This window comes from Gossypium arboreum, chromosome 1, assembly GCF_025698485.1.
Source record: "Gossypium arboreum isolate Shixiya-1 chromosome 1, ASM2569848v2, whole genome shotgun sequence".
In the NCBI taxonomy this organism is placed as follows: Eukaryota; Viridiplantae; Streptophyta; class Magnoliopsida; order Malvales; family Malvaceae; genus Gossypium; species Gossypium arboreum.
The window spans coordinates 113,685,933-113,698,121 of NC_069070.1; the positions used below are offsets into that span (position 1 = coordinate 113,685,933).

Here is a 12,189-nt window from a genome sequence, read left to right on the forward strand (position 1 = left end):
GATTGTCCACGGCTATGTCGCACGACCGTGGCAATGTATCGAATCCCGTGTTTGGGGAAAAATTTTACTCTATTTTCACACGGTCGTGTTGCTTCCTGTGGTATGAGCACGGCCTAAGGCATGCCCGTGTACCTAGCCGTGTGGATTTGGAAAACCTGTGTCCAAGGACTCAATTAATGGTTTAGATGTTAGAAACTAAAATTTAAAGAAATCAACACCGTTAGTGCTCGGATTGCCTCTCGAGAAGCACTTATTTAGAGTCTAAGCTCGACTTACCTCTCTGTTGCGTGGTCATGGTGGTGCGAGGAGTTTACAGTCCTCATTCTTGCTATCAATTTTATCAAAATAAGGTTTTAAACGAGTACTATTTACCTTAAAAGTGTCGAATTTGGAATGAGTTACCTCGACTGTACCGTATGGGAAAATGTTAAGTACCGTAAAAGGGATTCCTCTATTAGTTTCAGAAGTGGTGATATGAGGGTCTGCCGCATCTAATAGTACTTTGTCTCCAACCTTAAGTTGATTTGATAAAACATTGAGTCCGTCATGGCGTGGTTTTTGTTTATCGTGTGTTCTCAATTTCTGTGTCCGCCATTCATCTAGTTCATCGATTTGAAGTCTTCGTTCTTCATAGATGGGTCCTTTGTTGTTACTTGAACATGGCTTATGTATGCTCTTCGAACGTATTTCCTGTAAAGAAGGTTGCACCACATGATCAGTATTAGTAGCATAATTTATACCACCTTAAATATTCAATGTGTTACTCGAATTATGAGCTTGAAGAATGATTGTTTCATCACCCACACGAAGTGTGAGTTTACTTGTACCAACATCAAGAAAAAGGATTATCCTAAAATTAAAGACACGTCACTATCCTCTCCTCTATCTAAAACAATAAAATCAATTGGGAATATAAATTTGTCAATTTTAACAAGTACATCTTCAATAACACCCTTAAGAAATCTAATTGTTTTATCTACCAATTGAATGCTCATTCTAGTTTGTTTGGGTTTCCCAAGACCTAGTTGTTTAAACATTTTATAGGGTATGACATTAATACTAGCCCCTAAATCTACCAAAGCATTGTTAATGTTTAAACTACCAATTAAAGAAGGAATTGTAAATCTCCCTGGATCTTTCAACTTGTTGGGTAGCATATTCTGTAGAATAGCTGAGCAAACTACATTCAACTCTTCATGCGACGCCTCATCCAACTTTCGCTTATTTGCTAAAAGTTCCTTTAAAAATTTAACTGCGTATGGCATCTGCGAAAAAGCTTCAATAAACGATAAGTTGATATGTAATTTCTTTAATAATTTAAGGAATTTACCAAATTATTCGTCCGTGTGGTCTTTCCTTGTCACTCTGGGGTATGGCACACGAGGTTCGTATTCTCTACTTACCGGTTTTTGCTCACTGTTGTCCACCTTACTTTTTACCTTTACTTACCATAATTCTTTGTCTCGGTTCTAGTTCAGGTTTAACTAACCCTTTCTCATCTTGAACGGCAATCGCATTAAGCTGCTCCATTGGGTTAGTTGCAATATTACTCGAAAAATTACCTTGTGGTCATTCAGAAATCAGTTTACCAAGCTGACCTATTTGAGTTTCGAGCCCTTGGATTGATGCTTGTTGATTCTTAAGTGCTGTTTCAGTATTTTGAAAATGAGTTTCTGACAGCAAGATGAATTTCATTAGCATCTCTTCATGGTTTGGCTTCTTTTCCTGCTGGTAAGGTGGTTGTTGAAAACCTGGGGGAGGTTGTGGCCTTTGATTTCCCTGGCCACCCCATGAGAAGTTGGGATGGTTCCTCCAACCTGCATCATAAGTGTTACTATATGGGTCATTTTGAAGTTTAGAATTATTATTACCGATATATTGAATTTGTTCCTCCTGGATGCTAGGGTTGAAGGATTGATATTTTGTGTGTACTCCTCCTCCATTTGAATCACTGGATGTACCTGAGTAGAACCATACAAACTGTCAATCTTTTTATTTAATAGTTCTACTTGGTTAGATAGCATAGTAACCGCGTCGAGGTTGAAAACACCGGCTGCTTTTGTCGATTTTGTTCTCATGAATTGCCACTGATATTTATTCAATGACATCTCTTCAATAAATTCGTAAGCCTCTTCAGGTGTTTTGTTGTTTAAAGTTCCACCGGCAGCTGCGTTGATAAGTTGCCTTGTTGAGGGGTTCACACCATTGTAAAAAGTCTGAACCTATAACCATAAAGGTAACCCATGGTAAGGGCACCTTCTCAATAGGTCATTGTATCTCTCCTATGCATCATAAAGAGTTTCTAGATCCATCTGTACAAAAGAAGATATATCATTCCTCAATTTAGCCGTTTTAGCTGGCGAAAAATATTTAAGTAAGAAATTTTCAGTAATTTGTTCCCAAGTAGTGATTGACCCTCTTGTTAACGAGTTCAACCATTGTTTAGCTGTATTCCTCAACGAAAATGGAAACAACTGAAGGCGTATGACATCTTCAGAAATGCCATTGATCTTAAAAGTATATCAGAACTCCAGAAAATTTTCCGAATGAGTGTTTGGATCCTCATCCTGCAAACCATCAAACTGAACAAACTATTGTATCATTTGAATCGTGTTAGGTTTTAGTTCAAAATTATTTGCAGCAATAGTAGGTCTAATTATACTCGATTTAGCTCCTGTTAAACTAGGTTTAGCATAATCATACATAGTACGAGGAGCAGGATCCTGACTTTCTGGGTTCGCAACAGCCACAGGAGGTAGCGGATTATTATTATGATTATCAGCCATCTCCTCGGTTGTGGTTTGAATATCGTCCTCTTGCCCTTCCTCTATGTATCGTTGGCTTCGCCTTATCTCTTTTCGATTTCTGTGTGCTGTGCTTTCGATCTCACTATCAAAAGTAGAGGTCCTGATGTGTTTCTTCTAGTCATAAACTATAAAAACTTGCCAGAAGTAAATAAAAGAAAATTTAGTGATAAAAATTAAATTGCAATAAAATAAATGGCTAAAGTAATAAAAATTAAGCATTCCTAATATCTTAGTTCCCCGGCAACGGCGCCAAAAAGTTGATATGCGTGATAAGTTTTATAATTATGATTGATCGTACTTGAAGACTAACTTTTATCATGATAAAGGCAAGTGCACCTATCAAACAATAGTATAGCTTATAGCAAGACCGGAATGTCGAACCCACAGGAACTAAAAGTACTAGTATTAACCTTCTTTTTATTATCTAGCCTAAAAATAAGGGGATTTGCTTTAACTAAAATAATTAACTAAACTAAGAATGCACGTGAAGTAAATTGGGGAAATACTTTTGGGAAAACTGATTGATTTAGATAATACCCAAGGAAGAATCCACCTAGACTTCACTTGTTATTTGACTCTAAATTAGACGATTTATTCACTTGACTCGATTCATAGAAATCCCTAATTTATATTATTATCTCTCTCGAGACTAACAACATCTAACCCTAGGTTGATTAATTGAAATCTCTTTTGAATTAAAACCCTTAGTGTTGCATTAACTCGATCTATGGATTCCCTTATTAGGTTTGACCCTAATCCGACAGATTTATGTCGCCCTATGTCTAGGGTTGCAATCAACTCCGCTTAATTATGCTAGATCTACTATTAGACAGGGACTTTTGCTCTTCTGAATAAGCACATCAACACTTGAATCAATATTCTGGAATATTAAAACAAGAATTAAGAACAAATAATTAAGAACAAATCAAGTATTTATCATATAATTCAGAAAATAGTAACAAGATCCATCTTAGGTTTCATCCCTCTTAGGTATTTAGGGGATTTAGTTCATATGTGTAAAAGAAAACATCTCAGAAGAATAATAATAACAAAACATAAAGAATCCCAAAAACCTCTGAAGGAAATTGAAGGGAGATCTTCAGTCTAGAAGGAGAATCCGACTTCTGAGATGGATCAATCGGCTTTCTTCGAGTAATTCCTTGCCCCCTCCTCTGTGTGTCCCTTTTAATCCTCCTCTAGGGTGTTTATATAGGCTTTAGAATGCCTCAGAAACCTTAGAAGTGGCCTTTTTACTAAATGGAACTAGACTTGGGCTCGACAGGGACACAGCCTTGTGCCACGCCCGTGTGCTAGTGCTTCAAACCATGTTAAAGTCTGTTAAATAGGCACGGGCGTATGGTATACCCATGTGAGGAAGTCCAGGTCGTGTTGATTTCCCACATTGGCCTATTTTCTCCGTTTTCGGCCCGTTTCTCGCTCTTTTTACTTTTCTATGCTCACCTAAGTATAAAACATGAAATTAAAGGATTAGGAGCATCAAATTCCATAAATCTAATGATAATTCATCCAAAAATCTGCTAAGCATGGGATAAAAATATGTATAAATTCCGACTTATCAGTTAGACAATTTGGATTTAGCAGCTGGTTTATACGAAAAATCTTACAATTGCTTGTCATATAGCAAGCAACTTGAAGTGCCAATTAGACCTAGTAGTTTCAGACATAGCACAAAGATAAAAAAAACTAATTAAAATTGCACTTTAATGCCTGTACTTTTCCAATTTATTCAATTTAATCATTAACTCGATTTTCCAACTTCATAGGTCAATACTCAATACATATCCATGCCACATCCTAGGAAATTGTTTATTAAAATTCTCTCTTTCTACAAAAAGGTAAATTTACACTTTTAGTCCTCTAGCTTTCAAAAATTTTCAATTAATCCTTACTAAATTTCATTATTCATACTTTCTCTCCAAATACTTAATTCATCTTTAAAATATTTGTCCTTTCTTAAAAACCAAAATTTTGAGGATTACAAATGACATTTGTTTTAGAGTATATATTGACTGCATAATCTAATATGTTGATAATTTGAATGCAGTTTATTAGGATGCCTTACTCTACATATGATGTCGTTGAAGCGTATCGGATGACGTGTACTAACAACTACACAAATGGTGTGGTACTGGTTGTAAATTGTAATATCCTGAATTAGGGCCTAATCAAAATAGTGGTTTCGTGACCACAAATACAAGATAGAAATAATTATTTTATAATTATTTTGAGGTCTATGATATGATTTCATGATTTTGTGAAAATTTCGTGACAAAATTCTATGCATAAAGTGCTTAAGTTGAGATTAGGGACTAAATCGAATAATTTGCAAAACTTGCATTCTAGGAGTTTTTAGTATGAAATTGCTTTGGAATATTAATGAAGAGGTCTTAAATAGAAATTTGACCAATTTCTAAGTTTATGGACAAAAATTTGGACATGGATGGAATTTTTGAAAGTTTAGTAAGGAAGGGTATTTTGGTCATTTTGATATTAAATGAAATAAAATGGGAAAAATAACAAAAAAATGGTCATCTTCTCCATATGTTGCTGCCAAATTTTTCTCTCCACCATAGCTAGGGTTTCTTCAACTTTCAAGCTTCATAGTAAGTGATTCCAAGCCCCGTTTTTAATGTTCTTTACGTTTTTGGAATCCCGGTAGCTCGATTAAGCTTATGCTTGCAATAATTCAACCTAGGGTTCATATTTGGAAAAATACCCATAGGTGAAATTTGTGTATTTTTGTGTTTTATGATAGAATATGAGGTTTTAAATTATGTTAGACAACTTGTACTACTCGGTTTTAAGTGAAAACGAGTAAAAGGGCTTAATCGGTAAAAATACCTAATAATCATAAGTACATGTTAGAGTGTGAATTTGATGTTTTCATAGAAGGGAAAAATGATCAGCATGTCATAAAACATAAGAAAATAGGATGAAGTTTAATTTACGAGCATTGGGGCAAAAGTGCAAATATGTAAAAGTTTAGGGGCAAAATTTTAATTTTTCCAAAATATGATTTTGGGTTGATTTGAATAATATGAGTCCTATTTAGGCTATATTTGAAATGATAGAGCAAGGAAAATTGAAATTCGGGTTAAAATCGACAAAATACCAAGTTGTGGACAAAATGGTAAAAATGACCATTTTCGCATACGAGGTAAGTTCATGTGTAAATGTAGTAACATAATTTTCATTTTAAGTAATTTAATGTTATTTATATGATATGATAATTAATATCATGAAATATTATGCTTTGTGGTTATTATTGAGTAATATGCAAATTATGTGTGCTACTTGTTAAATATGAATTGCTACCGGTATCGGTTTTGACATTCCGTGGAAGAGGGCAAAGATGTGTAATCGAGGAAAAATCCCGTTTGAACCTTGGGAATAGATTAGGATACAAGTGACATGTCACTAGGATATTTGAGTTCCGAACTCGTTGAGTTGAGTTTGAGTTCGTGAGATGTAACTAGGCATCCGAGCTCGTTGAGTTGAGTCCGAGTTCACTTATGGATGCGAACGCCCGAGCTCGTTGAGTTGAGTCTGAGTTCACTTATGGGCGGGTTACATGGTAGCTTGGCTACATAAGTTCCATGAGCTATTGAGTTTGTTTAGTCTGGGGTATGGCACTTACGTTCATGAAATCCGCGTATTCGAATTATATTCCGATGTGTTCAACGGATGAATCTTAAGTGAATGAGAAGGATGCCTAAAACGAAGGTGACATATTGGTAAGTGTGATGAATGAGAAAATTTGACAGGTATGTGCTTAAATCCTCGGGTTGAGAACTTGGTATGATGAAATCGTAGAAAGATATTAAATGCAAATGAAACATGAATGTCTTGGTGTTGTTTATACAAATGATGTTTTATGTGGAATTGCATGATTATGTTACTTGCTATTTGCATGTGAACTTACTAAGCATTTATGCTTACCCCCTTCTTTTCTTTCATTGTAGTTGTTGACAAGCCGGCTTGAGAATCGGGATAGGTCGAAGACTCGTTCACACTATCCGAAGGCCTAAATTGGTAAAATGGCTTGTGTGTTTTGAATGTGGCATGTATGGCAAAATACTCACTTTGTGTAAATGATCTTATGATATGGCTATGGTTTGGCAAGAAAAGGGTTTGTAAATGATTAGCCATTGGAATGGCCAATCTAAGTCATATTTGATGTTATGTATGTTTAAAATGCTATTTAGTCCATGAAAATCTATAGTAAAGTAAAATTTGCCATAAAACAGAATCTGACAGCAGAAGTGATGTAAATTTGAAAAATCACTAAAAACAGTATAAATGGAATTAAATGATGAGTAAGTTATGAAATTGAAGCTTGATGAGTCTATTTTCATATGGATGGAACAAAACATGTATATGAGTTATATTTTGTGAGATATTTAAGTTTTGGTGGAATAGGGTCAGAGTGATCTCTATATCCCCTGTTCTAGCTTTAAAAATTCACTACAAATTTTAAAAAAACAATCATGAGTTTTATATTACATGTATGAAATCCTTATTGAGTCTAGTTTTATAAGAAACAAACGGAATAGTTATTGAAACTCTTTACATGGAGATATCTGATTCGTAATACACAGGGGTCAGAGTAGTCGAACCCTGAAATAGGGGAGACTTTAACTAATAAACTGTACTAATTGGCTTGACCAAAAATTCTAGAAAAAAAATTAGTAAATATATATATGAGTCTAGTTTCAGGTAAAATTTATGGATCTTAATTTTGAGTTTTGGAACTCGAGATATGAATTTTTAAGCGACTGTGATGCAGTTGGTCAGCTTGTCTGGAAATTTTAAAAATAAATTGTTTGAGCTGTTAAATTGATGAATTAAGTTTAGTAACACCTCAAGCTCGACTCTGGCGACGGTCTTGGGCGTGAGGGCGTTACACTAGTCCGCTCATATGTTTTTTGATAATCGAGTGGCATCAACCGGGTAGCGTCTTAAAATAGTTTGTCATTCAACAAAACATATCTGATGCTCACCGATTGGACGGTAGAGGCATCATAATGCGAGATGCAAGAGACCAACGGGTGCAAGAGATGTTGGACGACATCCTTGTTCGTTCGAAACTAAGGCTCCATTTTTTTCAAGTAAAATGTTTTCCGGAAAATTATTTTTGGAAAATGATTTACTTTTCTGGTGTTTGGATGAATCTGTGTAAAATATTTTCTGTTGTTTGGCAGATTTCTTGAAAATATTTTTCGAAAAATTTGTTTTTACATATATTAATAAATATATATTAACAAGTTTATATTTTAAATTGTTTTACATATATTGCAATAATTTATTTATAAATAAATAAATCAAATTAAATATATAATAATACTCCATTATTAAGCTAGAATATTAACCGTCATAAATTGAAAACAACCAAAGTCAAATAAATTATTTGTAATTGTGTTATAAAAAACAAAAACACAAGGATTGAATAATTATAAATTAGCTTCCAAACTACAATTAATACTAGAAATTAATAATATTATCCAAATACATAATTAGTTGTACACCACATAATAACAACAAGATTGTCCAAGTGCATAACTAATATTGCACCACGTTAAAAGTATCAATATCTTCAACCTTGAGAAAATTTTTGAAGTCAAATTTTTCTATGCTTCTTACTTTTAACTAAAAAATCTTTGGCCTTGGATTCATGACCCACTAGATAATCAAATACAGAACATAGAAAGTTATCATTAAATCCTTCTACCTCCATCGACATGACCTCTTCGTAAAGATGTGGTGTCTTATACGCAGTAAATTGTTCCAAAGCATTAGCAATTTTGCCAAGTTGTTCACCCACAAATTTAATTTGTTCATCAACGACACTTTCTTGAGCATTTTTTCTTTTACGTTTGGATGTGCCAGATGAAGAAACTTTTGTTCTTACCTCTTTAATCTCTTCATAGTCGTAGTCTATAGGCACTGAATCTTGGTTATCATCATCCAAATCTATGTCAGCAAATGTTCTGGCAAAACTCCCTGTTGCCATATCTTTGCCAACAACCAATTAGAAAAACAATTGGATATTATACACAATTAGAAAAACAAGTAAAAAAACAATTGAAATATACTTAACATATATATACATATATTACCATCACTGCTGCATCATATGCCGCTCTATCACATGTGATCATTTTCATGTTATCATCTCATCCAAAACCACTTTCACCTCGAATTGTGCATATAATCTACCACTGGTTTTTTACAGTCCTCAAATGATTTTCCACATTCTTCGCATCGCATTGGACTTGAAATTTTTCTGAAATAGCTTCGGCAACTCGATTAATAGAAACTGCTTTGAAATAGTTAGAAGGCTTATTTCCATTCTGGGCCTCCTCTGCTAGAATTTCAAGAAAAAGATGTTCCATCGGTTTTGTCCACCTGAATTGCTTGGAGATCCCTTCTTTGTTTCCCTTACCCATTCTACATTAATAATTGTCATTGTCAATCATTTCAATATCCAACAAGCTTAAAACATAATAAATTCAATATGTAACAAATTCAAGACATAATAATTTCAAAATCCAACAAACTAAATTTTCAATATCATTATCCAACCAACATTAACAAAATAATAATAATTTTAATACTAAAACATACATAACATAGAAACAAGAACCCTAATCCCTAAAACTACCTAATATTTCTAGCCATATAATCAGTCCACATAGTTTATGCAATTTTGTCTCTCTTAGCAGACCATTCTCTTGCTTCTTCTCTTTCTTCTCGCTCCGTAAGAGGTTGTATTATCATATTAGACTCAGGCTCCTCGTATAATCATTGATTAAGTAAATCACTAGGATCAACTCCCATTATATGATTAAGAAAGATACAACAAGCCAAAACTATATCTATTTGAGTTTGAAAACTCCAAAATGGTTCAGCATCTAATACACGTAACCGTTTCTTCAAAATCCCAAAAACACGTTCAATAGTGATTCGCAATGATGAATGACAAAGATTAAAGAGATCTGTAACAGTCCGATTTAGACCCTAATCAAAATGGTGGTTTTGGGACCATGAATCCAAGTCAAAAAAATATTTAAATATTATTTTTTGTGTTTATTAAATGTGAATTAGCAAGTGTGAAAGTTTCGTATGAAAATTTGATTGTTTGTGTGCTTAATTAAATAAAAAGGCTTAATTGCGTAAAATGAAAACTTGATAGTTAAAAGCATAAGGGCCAAATTGTTGATGGCTTTGTAAGTTGAAGTATTTAAGTGGTAATTTGACCATGTTTAATTAGATGGACGGTAGTGACCATGTAATATGATGGTTTTATATTAATTAATAAAGGTTAAATTTGTAATTGAATTAAAAGGTTATTATATTACAAAACATAAAAAATTTAAAAGCCATGGTTCTTTTATCTTTGCATGACCGAAACTAGTAAAATAAAAAGAAAAGAAAAGAGTTAGGCATTCGGCTACTTCTCAAGCTAAATCAAGGTATGTTTTTACTTCGGTTTTTGATAATTTTTACATTTTTGAGATCGTTGCTTCGAGTACTACCCGACCCATGCTTGAATTGTTGATTTTGGTGAATATTTTTTGTTATGCCATTGATGAATATTTTTGTTTTGTGATGTTTAATGATGAAATATCAAAAATATGTTTTAGATTAACATGTTTTTTATTGAAGTTTTTGATGATTTTGAGTTAATAGGACTAAATTGCAAAAATAATAAATTGAATGACTAAAATGAAAAATAAATGAAATATATGGACTAGTATGAGTATGTTGAAAATTCGGCTCAACTATGTTGTTGTAAGATTTGGTGTATTTTGTGTTTTGTGCAATTTGGACTAAATTGTAAAATATGAAATATTAGGGGTAAAATGGTAATTTGCCTATTTATGTGTTGTTGGATTAAATTGAATGAAATTGTATTTGAATGAGGTTAATTTGAAATTATATAGATCAAGAACAAAGGAAATTGGACTTGGATCGGGGAAAAAGAAAAATAGTCGAATAGTCGATTCGTAACGTCTGTCGATATCCGAGGTAAGTCTTTAAATAATTAAACATGGTTTATTTTGAACATAGAATGATTTACTATGATGATTAAAATTTTATAATGTATTAGTATGTTAGCCGAATGAGGATTATCAATGAATTAATGTGATCGAGTTGTATTTGAATAATATCAAAATCTCTGAAAGTGTGTATGTGTTACATGGAATATTATATGATTCGATATATGAAATGTTGTGGAATGATTTTATGTCTGTGATATTCGGGCCTTGAGCCTAGCAAGCCTTGTGCTGGTGACTTTGATCGGGCTTTATGCCTAGCAGGCTTAGTGCCGGTGAATAAATATCAGACTTTGAGTCTATCAGGCCTTGTGCCGGTGTGAAATGCAGGCGTATGGCTAGCAGGTTTTATACCGGTGATTTGCTTTCAAGTCCATGATTATAAGAGTTCAAGTTATTGTGGATATTGAGCAAGTATAATTGAGCTAAATGACGTTGTATATGTTCGGCCACATAGGTAAGTATATGTAAGCTTATATTGAACTTGATTATTCGATTACATGTGAATTATATTGAACTTATATATTCGGTTTTATGTGAAGTTATTTTGAATGTGCATATTTGGCCATTCGTGATGTTCTATTGAAGTTGAACTATAGGTTACATGTGATGTTTTATTTAACTTCTATATAAGTATCTATGTGATGATATATTTGATGTTGTATAATCGATTATATAGGAAATATTTATGTGGTGATATGTATTTGATATTGAACATTCGGTCAAGGTATCTTATTGTGTAAAAGTATAATATTATTGATATAATTTGTTTAGTTTGAATGTTTTAATTATTCATTGAGTTGTTTAATTTGCTTAACGCTTACTAAGCTAAATTAGCTTACTTTGTGTGTTTTTGTTACTCTGTTTTATAGATTTTGGTTGTAAGTTACGAGCTCGGGGATCGTTATCGAAGTCATCCACACTATCGTCAACTTTCGGTACTCTTAAAAGTTTATTTTCAAACTTTTGGCATGTCTAGGCTAATACATATTATGTTCAACTTTGAATATGTATATATTGAGCCATGCGAAAATGGCTTAGCTTTAAAGCTTGATTTCAGTTATGCTTGGTAATGGTTTATTCTATTTGATTATAATGATATGTGAAGTGAATGAAAAGTAAATGTGAATGGTATTATATGTGTTGTTTATAGCTTGAGATGATAGGTGGAATTGGTTGTGGTTGGTCACTCGGTTTTGATATGTATATATATAAATAAATATGGTTTGATAATTTGATTTTGATGTATGTTTATTCATTTATAAACGTGAGCTCAAGTGTTAGCATGTTTTATGTATATTAGA

The 12,189-nt window shown here is 33.2% G+C and overlaps 1 non-coding gene across 1 annotated transcript; it reads left to right on the forward strand.

Moving 5' to 3' along the window:
- Nucleotides 1-2,238: 2,238 nt before the first annotated feature.
- On the forward strand, nt 2,239-2,345 carry LOC128281951 (small nucleolar RNA R71). Its single transcript, XR_008272246.1, has one exon. It is a non-coding gene; the product is annotated as a small nucleolar RNA R71 (small nucleolar RNA).
- The last annotated feature ends 9,844 nt before the right edge of the window (nt 2,346-12,189 follow it).